At 45.6% G+C, this 9906-nt stretch overlaps 1 protein-coding gene across 3 annotated transcripts in view; it reads right to left on the bottom strand.

Moving 5' to 3' along the window:
* The window catches only part of TMCC1 (transmembrane and coiled-coil domain family 1), an 84880-nt gene extending 75368 nt beyond the window's left edge, over positions 1 to 9512 (bottom strand). For 2 of the 3 annotated variants that reach the window (XM_014946753.1, XM_014946754.1), the window contains exons 1-2: positions 8483 to 9512; positions 6103 to 6349 (exon numbers count right to left, since the gene is read on the bottom strand). The gene's annotated coding sequence lies outside the window, so the exon portion shown is untranslated. The remainder of the gene's footprint in view (positions 1 to 6102; positions 6350 to 8482) is intronic. The other variant, XM_014946756.1, reaches the window with a different exon arrangement.
* Positions 9513 to 9906: the final 394 nt, after the last annotated feature.

The raw sequence follows: 9906 nt of genomic DNA, 5'->3' as shown, positions 1-9906 counted from the left end.
GGGTTTAATATTTTTCCTAGAACTTTTTTTTTTTTTTTTTTTTTTTTTTTTTTTTTTTTTTTTTTTTTTTTTTAAAAAAAAAAAAAAAAAAAAAAAAAAAAAAAAAAAGAGAGATGGCTTCTCATTTTAGCTCCCAGCACATTCATCTGTGACAATGCCAGCACCGAAGCTGGCAAGATTTAGCACCTCTACCCCTAAAAGAAAGGTTTATTCCATGCTTGGAAATGTAAGAGGGTTAAAACAAGTTAAATTAGCATGCTTGTAAAGAAAGATATCACCTACCACCAACCCACACTACATGCAATTTTAACATGTGCTTTTAGCCCTGAATTCTGGAAAGTATCATATTTACAATGACTCGTGAAAGAAGAAAGTAAAACTAACCTGGCACAGAGTGGTAAAATACTCCCCCTGATGACTCAAAACCAATATTAATTCTCTGATCTTTCAGAAGTGTTGTCTCAACTTACTGAGACTACAAGACAGATCAAAGGATGTTTTCACTCAGCTCAGCAAAATCACAATGCTTTTCCCATCGACTCCGGTGCTCTTGGTATTAGGTACATGAAAGCCTTCCACTGATACTTAGCATCAAATGAGTTACAAAGCAGAAGTTAGACTTAAACAGTTGACAATGACTAGCTGAAATGACATTCAATCCAAAAATGGGGAAAAGTCTGCTAATCTAAAACACCAATGCTTGTCCCCATGCTGTCACCCAGATCTGCTCTAAGCAGTGTACCTTAACCACTCTACAGACATAAAACCTGCCTCTTGTGGGACTGTTCCCTCCATGCTGTTGAGAAGGACACCTGAAAAGCTCTACTGGCTGAAGACCACTGTCATTGGAAAAACCTGCTTGCAGACTGCAAAACCTGGCAGCTCATTGTGTCAGAATTGCTTAAAATGTGACACACAACAGGCAAGACAGACAAATTCTGACCAGAGGTTAGCAGGACTCACAAACTGATAGCTTACATTGCTCTACCACTTCCATACTGTCTTTCATATTCATGATATGACAGTTTCATCCCTGCTCTTCAGAAGAAAATTGTCCTTCCTGATCTTTCTTCAAGTGAGCTAGTCCAGGGAGCTTTTAATTAAGTGTAATTCTTAAAAATTCTATTGGTATAACAGTAATGGCCTTAATCCAGGGCTGGTTGTTTAAATGGCTCTATTTTTCCTGATTAAGCACTACCAAGTCCCTCCCTGCAGTGCTACAAAGACAATGTTCAGTCTGCCCGTCAAACACAGCTCCGAGTCCCTCAGCCAACACCTCAGAGAGGCTGGGAGGACTCACCAGCGTGGACTACTCTCTCCACACCTCCTTACCCGCACTCTACCAGCTGCCAAGGGAAACAGGATACAGGTGTAATGTGCTTTTAACTTGACTCATTACAGCCACCTCTCCAAGTGTCAGGTAGCTCGAGCACAGCTTGAGACAAGCAAGGCTGTAACTGAGCACCTATGTACCTACCAGGCAGGAGCGGTGCCCAGCTAACCCTGGTGCCTGCGAGCGCAGCCCCGGCAGTCAGAGCACCTGCCCTGGGGTACACGGACACGCTGCCGGGCTGCTCCAGCCGGGGAAGGGACCCGGCTCGGCCCCACAGCGGACACTGGAAACCAGCCCCAGGCTGGCCGTGCACGAGCTGCTGCCACACGGGAGCTGTGACAGCCCCTGTGCTCACCCAGCACCCACACGTCCATCCAGAGCACGCTGGGGCTACTGCCCTGCTTGTGCACCACTGCGAGCTTTTCAGCACAAATTTTGATATATCGGAAGTATGATCACTCTTCCCCACTTACTTTTAACCACCTTTCATGGCAGGGACATAATGAATATTGCACTGCAAGGTCAGACACATTCAACTTTGGCTAACTAGTCTTGAGAAGGCTTTTAAAAGAAGTAAAGGCCTACACTTTTTAGACTTATGCAATAAAAATACTGATGCCCATCTATGGTCCTTTTCTTCTAATAGATCTAATTATGCCTTTTTAGAGAGAACACACGCAAATTGCACAAACAGCACAGCTAAGCAGCCACACGCAGAAATGTGCCAGCTCTTCAATATCCACCTCCACATCCAACTGCACAAAGACAGTAGTTAACTCGGTGATTTTGGTTTAAAGAAATTGGGCTTGACAACTGGCTTGCCAATGGGAATGAAGTAGTCATACATTTAAAGCCTCAGCCAAAATCAGGCTGTTTCCTCCCACATTCATGGCTGAGTCCACATGAAAAAAAAAAAAAAATCCACAAAATCTTTACCCAAAGCAGCACAAAAAGGGAGCAGATTGAAGCAAGGCTGAATGTTTCCTGCCCCTGAGGAGATGTAGGCTTTTAACCAGAGCCAAAACCAAGCAAGACACACGTTAATGGCCCCTTACAGAACCATTGTTTAACTTGGGGGTCCACCAGCACCCCCAGGTCACTTTCTGCAGAGCTCTTTCCAGCCAGCCAGGCCCCCAGCGTGTACATGGGGTGGCCACTCTATATACTTGCCAGGGGCCTACATAGAGCCCCGAGAGGCTCAGGTGACAGATGTCCTCAATCTAAAACCTGCCACCCTCAAAGCGACCGAGCAAGGTTAGAGACAGTGACAGTTCTTTTCTTTTTGAAACACATGTTTATCTTTCAAAGTCTCATATAACATGACCACAGAACAGAAAACCCATGCTATTCTAGCACTTCCTTAATAACCTTGCACAAAAAAAAGGCATCTTTCGGGCAGCAGGGTTAAATCCAAGCTGACGCTAAAATCTACTGGATGTCTTCAAGTGACTCTGGCAATGTCATCTGTGACACACACACAAATTTTGCTTTAAAAAAATAAATAAATGCTGTTTTCTCAAATTGTCTCAACCAGAGCAGACTCTTTTGAGAAGTGAAAACTTGAGACACTCACCAAGGAGTTAGACCAACACTAAACCAAGAAACACTTTGAATTTTTTTCTTCTCACACAAACTGAAATTGCACTGGAAGCATTTTAAGGCCCTTGGTAAACCAGAACCAAAACTTACACTTTCAGCACAACAAACCATCTGAAAACCAACATTCCCAGCAAAAGTGTGACCAGTAGGAATGGCAAGTGCTCCGCAGTGGAGAAGCAGGAGCCTTCCATCCCCAACACCAGTGACAAGCCCTCGCTCCCCGAGGACACTCCAGACTGAGCAGCCAAACCTCTCAGGTACTTGATGTGAACCCACCAACCTCCTCTCTTTAGGAAAAGGCTCACATATCCAGCTCATGTTCTTTGTCAGCGAAGAATGGGATGTTAATTAACAGCCACTGAGTCACATCAGCCTGCACTTTCTCCTACCAGTGACACAGGAAAACCCCACCGTAGAGCCCTGCTTCTGGGGGAGCACCAGAGGAGGGGAGCACAGGGTTTGGCATAAAGCTGCAGCTCCCACACGGTAGCACCGTCAGGTTCTGCTGGGACCACAGCTCGCACCCTGCCTTTCTGGAGCTGAACACCAACAGCACCCCGGCTCCCACGGGAACGCTGAAGGAGCTAGAGGTCATCCCAGCAGAAAGCTGAGGTGGTGAAGGACTGCAGTGCCACACACCCCTAAGGGACTGTTTTCCATCATCAACGCTCTCCCCTCATTAGTCAGTCAACCATTGCTGGCCTGAAGCAGGTAAGTTCCATCACAACAGATCCTGACCAAAACTGCTCTTTTTCCTTCCTCTAATTTTAACCATTATTCAGGCTCACAGTGACACACCCCTCACAGATCAGCGATATTTCATCTTACTAAAGCATAAGATGCTCATCCAGAGCTCTGCCACAGGCAGTGATTTACAAGCACTGAGCCTCTATGGGTACAGTACTTCTATCCATCCCAGAAAAGGCTACAGCCTTTTTGCTCCAAACTAGTATACTGGAGATCATGAAAACACATTTATGTCCTAACAGGATAATCACCATGGCAACCATCTTCCAGGAAAATAATGGCCAACAACTCCAGGACAATGACAGGCCACTAAGGAATTTGTTAAGGGAGACCAACCAGCTCACATCAAACTGAAAAATACTGAAATTTGCCAAACTTATCTCTGAAGGAATGGTAAGGAGGCACCTGCAAACTTCTTATCATAACCCATCACACAAGTTGAATCAAGGGCACTATCATCTGTGCCAACTTCCAGTGCCTTTTAACATTCTTTGAACTTTTTAGACAGCTTGTAGGGCAGTTTTAGGGCAACACTCTCCAGTGTACACAATTTCACCTTTCAGACCATTTCTTTACATCAGAAGAAAATGTCCTCTTATACTCAAATTCTTTGCCACTCTGCACATTAGTATTCACTATTCATCACATGAGTTTGAATAATGAAATTGCAGTTATTGCAGACAACGCTGAAATGATGCTTTTCATGAAACAGAATGTTTTACAAAGGTAGGCGAACCTCATCTTACAGGTAAAGAAACAAAGCTTAATACCTTGCTTAGGGACACAGAACCTGTGAATTCTTACAGGTTTTTGGAGCTACTGCAGAAATTGTTCAATTTTTACAAAAGGCAGCTTTTTGGGGACATGCACACCAATTTTAATTAATGGAATTACAGAGGCCATAACTTATTTATATACAACTGAAAAAAAGGCACCTAGTTGGGCCACAGAGTCCACATCCCTGGTACACTCCCTAAAACGCTCACCAAGATCACGATGAGCAGCTCAGCAAACCATTTCACCCCAGAGGCTCTGGTGCGTTTCTCTAGTTTTCATGAAAGCAACTCACAGGAAACAAACATACTGTTCTGCTCAATGCTATTTAAATATAGTACCACTGCCAAACAGCAATGGCCAGGTTGGACTGAGGAACATGTCTAACATTTGCTGCACCAAGTTCTGCCCACTGGTAACAGGGACCTGAGCTGTCCCCCGCCCCGATCCCAGCGCTGCTCGTAGCAGGGTGACGGGAGGAACAGCTGGAGTGCAGGCGGGGATCCCTTCCCAGCACAGCGCTCCCCTGACAGTTAGTCTTGGCACGAGCATCGCAGACACAGCCCATTTTGCCTCCTGCTAGAGGACCAACACCACCAGGTTTGAATCCAAGACAGGTAAGTCAGACCTGTGTCCCTCCAGTACCATCTCAACCTGATTCACTCGAGCTCATCAATAAAACCTCTTAAGAAAAGTCTGTCTGCTAAATACATTCAGTCAGGTATCTACTTTCAGTACATTAATTTTCCTTTACAAAAAGTAAGACTAATGAATAATTAGCCTCTTCTGGAAGACAGAAATGGGTTTGGCTACTTTTTGCTGTACCCCACAACTAATTGATAAGACTGCCACTGCCCTGGTGTGCCATCATGAACACCTACACACAGAAAAGATAACCACATCCAAGTAGTTTACGAAAGGAGAGTCAACAGAGGATATCAGCGCACACTGGCCTCTCCTAAGCCCACGCAGAGGAAGTTAGCAGACTTCCTCATTCCAGGTTTAGAATTCAATATGGAAGTACAAGATAAAAAGCCTTAAGGTAAAATAAGCAACAAAGGTGAACTTCCACACTGCTGAAAACAGCTGAGGTTCTGCACCCACCTGGGTGGGACGAAGCTGCACAGGCACAAGGCAAAGCCCACCGAACCCTGGTGGGTGGCTGTGACCCATGCATAGGACGGCAAGCAGACCTGCTTGTTTTCTAGCCTTATTGAAGACTCTTTCGAAGTCAAAGCAGGTATCTGAACACTGTATCTGAACACTGTATCTAACCACCACCACCTCCCAGGTGCACCTCAGTGACTACTTCACATCTGTCACATGCTTGAAAGATCTTGGGGGGCATTTAAGAAATGAAAGGGTAAGAGAAGGCTCAGGTAATATGACACAAGCAACTTGCTCTTCTAAAAGGAGTCTTTTGAATGTTCCTACAGCAGGTTCAAGGAAGCTCACCCTCCATACAGTGCCAGCTGGATACTCTGGTGCTCCTACAGTCTCACTGTGCATATGTACACTCCATTGCGAAAACCATGAATAATGGTGCAGATCAATCTGAGTCTAGAAAACGTATGCCTGGAGTTCTCTTTGCCCTGTAGTAAGACGGCTTTTTCTTCCCATTTGTTGTAAGTCATAGTGGGCATACATACCTCCAAATTGCTCAGGCTAGCTCGTCTTTTTGCATAGATATGCTCACAGTTGTAATCCAAATGTCTTCAACAGAGGTCTAATATTAAAAATACTTAGAAGTACAAATTCCATGGGAAACAGGAAAGTCAGGGGAGGGAAGGAGATACGATTTATTGGCTTCTACATTTGCAGGCATCTGCAGTCAGTAGTGTAGGTCATTTTCAGAGTCAATCTTGGCAACAAAGCTTCTTTGTAGAGGAGAAAGACCTGCCAAAATTAACAACCATAGTAAGAAACACCATTAAGATCTGATAAGCAACAAAACAGCACCACAGATTCAGTCTTCATCAGAAAAAAAGATGTAACTCTTACTTGAAATACTGGGTTTCTGCTAGCTTTGAAGTATTTAAAAGTTAGTAGCAGCCTACCTCATATTCCGAGTACTTTACCCCAATATGTTACCTCAAGGAGGAAAATTCTCTAAGCATTCAGATAATGTTTGATCATAACAGAGCATTCAACACAACCCCACACTGCAGGGTGCCTTGTTTCAGCTAAAACTTCCCAGCTCGTGAGACGCCTGTGTGTTCAGTGTGGATTTTTGCACAGGAACGCTCGTGTGACCAGTGCCAGAATAAAGAATTAAGCTGCTGGCCAGAACAAGGACCAGCACAGAGCGATGGAAGTCCAACACAGGCCGGATCCAAGTATATCCCAGGGGACTTCCTGCATTGCATAAACATTTACGAGTGTTGGTGTACTTCTGAACTTATCTAATTTGGATTTAAGTTAATAAAATGTAAAGCCTTTGGGGCAGAAACCTTCTATTCTGTGTTCGCATTTCACATAGTAGGTCAGATTTAGGTTCCAAATCAAAGCTGCACAATGTTATTGTTTTTTGATATTTATTAAGTTTTTTATACTTTTGGTAAAACAATCGGATTCTTCTTTACAAATAAAAAAGGTCATCTATTTTTGCATTATCATAAAATGCTTCTGAAAGTACGAAGAGATTTCATCTTGTGAAAAAGACATTTAACATCCACACAATCACATGTTTCCTCCTTCTTTCCTTTTCCTTCTGTGACCATTCTAACGTGCTTGATGAGAGCAACAATTTTAGGAATTTGGAGCTTATATTCAAGCTTAAAGAATCAGCTCACTGTGCTGTGACAACATCCAGTATCTTGACCATTTAGCAGTTTAAAGAATTTTAATTTAAGTATTTAAATCCTAGCAGACTATTCAATTTCTAGCAGCGCTGACAGATCATGTCTAGCCTGTCACCTTCACATTTCATTCACATATCTTCACTTATTCCAAAGATGCCAGTTTCATAGAATCGTCTAGGTTGGAAGGGACCTTAAAGATCATCTAGTCCAACCATCAACCTAACTCTGACAAAAAAATAAATAAGAAATAAGCAATAAAAAAAAAAATCACTAAACCATGTTCCTGAGGACTATGTCAACCCATCTTTTGAACACCTCCAGGGACGGTGCCTCAACCACTTCCCTGGGCAGCCTAAAACTTAGTTTAGTTCATTCACTATTAAACATCGTGCCGAGTTCACAGAATCACAGGGTGGTTGAGGCCGGCAGGGACCTCTGGAGGTCATCAGTCCAACCCCCTGCTCAGGCAGGGCCACCTACAGCTGGTTGCCCACAAACCACTTTAACAAGTCTCATATTAATACTGAAATACCACCCTCCCTCTGGCCCTAGAGAGTTAACCTGAGTCCCCTATTACTTCTAAAGGAACTCATGTCCTCATCAAGAGGGTACGATCTTCTCTAAGTCTCGCCAAGCAGTACCCAAGCTCGCTGCAGTAAGCTGCTCTCACGTCTTAGAGGACAAACATAAGGGAGAACCACTATTTTAGGAGTGAGGAGGAAACTTCAGGTCCATCAAGAGGAAGCCACTCAGCCAGCTCACCTGAGCAACAGCTTAAACTCAGTGATTCCAGCTCCCAAAGCCTCAGCTACGGCTGAGGCAAGTGGAAAGTGAGTAGAGAGAGAAGACTCCTCCCTCAGACCTCTAAGCAAAAATTCCTAGAAACCCAGCCCAAGATATTATCACACCAGTTATTTTTGAATGGTTCAAAAACAGTTCTCAGAAGACGAGACACTAACAAAAGGTTCACCTAACTCCCGCACGAGCCACAGCAGCCCGCTCCATGCAAACACTACCAGCTTACAGATGGGCACCAAACCATTCCCCAGCCCAGAACAGGGGCTGACCTCTTTAAACACAGTGAAAAGAAATTAGCCTATTTTGTATCTGAATTAGATGCAGCTTTAAATTATTAGATCTTTAGCTATGATTAAATAAGATGTGAGAGAACCCAAACCACGCCAGAGACCTGCTTAAAAAACAAAACCCAGCAATTTCTATATGGTACCTGGTGGTGCTGGGGGCAGAACTTTTTAATGGCAAAAGCTTTTTTTTTTTTTTTTTAAATGGCATGAAAACCTGAAGTCCCAATTTATTTCTAATGCAAAATCTAAAAAGTAGATCTTCCCCCATCTTCAGTTTGCTCCCATATTTTGAATGGCTTCCAGATGGGCTGCGTGGGTTTATCAGGCAGCTGAAGTGGACGACACAGTGGATACAAAGCTCCAAGAACTGTCCGTTTGGCACAGGAACCCTGCGAGGCTGTGGAGGTCACTGAGCCGTGCAAGTCCCACAAACCGGGGGGCCCCACTGTCCCCAGCACCCAGAGATGAACCATCCTCCCAGCTGGTTCCTCACCGCTGGACTTTTCCAGATGGACACAGAATCTACCGTGAGAGAGGAGCATTGTCCTGTTGAGGAAACACAAAGCCATCGCAACACCTTGGTTTAGCTTCGGACAGGCAGGCAGCGTGCAGCGAGGACAGCACCACAGGCTCCCCAGGCTCAGGAGGTCCCTTCTGCTCAGGTTCAGGACTTTACTACTTCAACAGCCATGCCTGTAGCCCAGATGCATGTTATGAAGAGCTTCTCCGTCGCAGAAACATTTTATTTTAAGGTTTGTGGCTGACGGACTCTGTTGCTGATGCAGTAGTAGTTACGTTACTCCCCTCCTCCCCCACACTTCCACTCAGATCTTTACATCCTCAGTTCATGCCTTTACACCTTCTGCCCACCAAGAAGCCTCCTTCAGTTTCCTCACTGATCAAATCTTTCAGTGAGAGCGATGCCTCAACCCACGGCACCTGCGTTCTTGGCCATGCACCCCAGGAGTTCCTGGCGTCACTGATGACAGCGGCGGTTACACAGGGGTTAAGTTGACAAACAATTTCAGTTCGAAGCCTCGTGACTTTTGGGCCCTGTAAAGCTCAGAAGCCACTGCTTCACCTCCGAAGCTCTCTAAAGGCCTGTCTCTGAAAACCAGCTTTTAGAACGGCAAAATTTGAGCTCGCTTGCACGTCAGCACAACGAAGTAATTATCTCACAAAAGACAGCTGAAGTAGGGAGGAACAGGTGAAGAACACACCCAAACTTTAGCAATCTTCAAAATCAGTGAGGTCGAGCACAGCCGGCTCCTCCACAACAAAGAGCCCACGCACCGGTAGCGCCTTCCCAGACGTTTCTGCACGAAAATACCGGGCCCCGCGGCCGCCGGGGACTGGGGCCCACCAGGGCCCTGCGCCTGCCGCCGGGCCCGCCCGACGCCGAGCCGCGGCCACCCCCGCTGGAGCCACCTGCTCCCGGGCCCCGCGGCCCAGCCGCCCCGGCCAGCCCATTCCGGCCCGTCGGAACCCGGCGGCTCCGAACCGGGCACACAAAAACGGGGCGGGGGTGGGGCGGGAAACCGCAGCCAAACAACAGGTCTCGAGGCGG

Source organism: Calidris pugnax, unplaced genomic scaffold (genome assembly GCF_001431845.1).
Source record: "Calidris pugnax isolate Ruff unplaced genomic scaffold, ASM143184v1 scaffold81, whole genome shotgun sequence".
In the NCBI taxonomy this organism is placed as follows: Eukaryota; Metazoa; Chordata; class Aves; order Charadriiformes; family Scolopacidae; genus Calidris; species Calidris pugnax.
The sequence above is the reverse complement of the archived record's forward strand: the minus strand, read 5'-3'. Positions and strand labels throughout refer to the sequence as shown.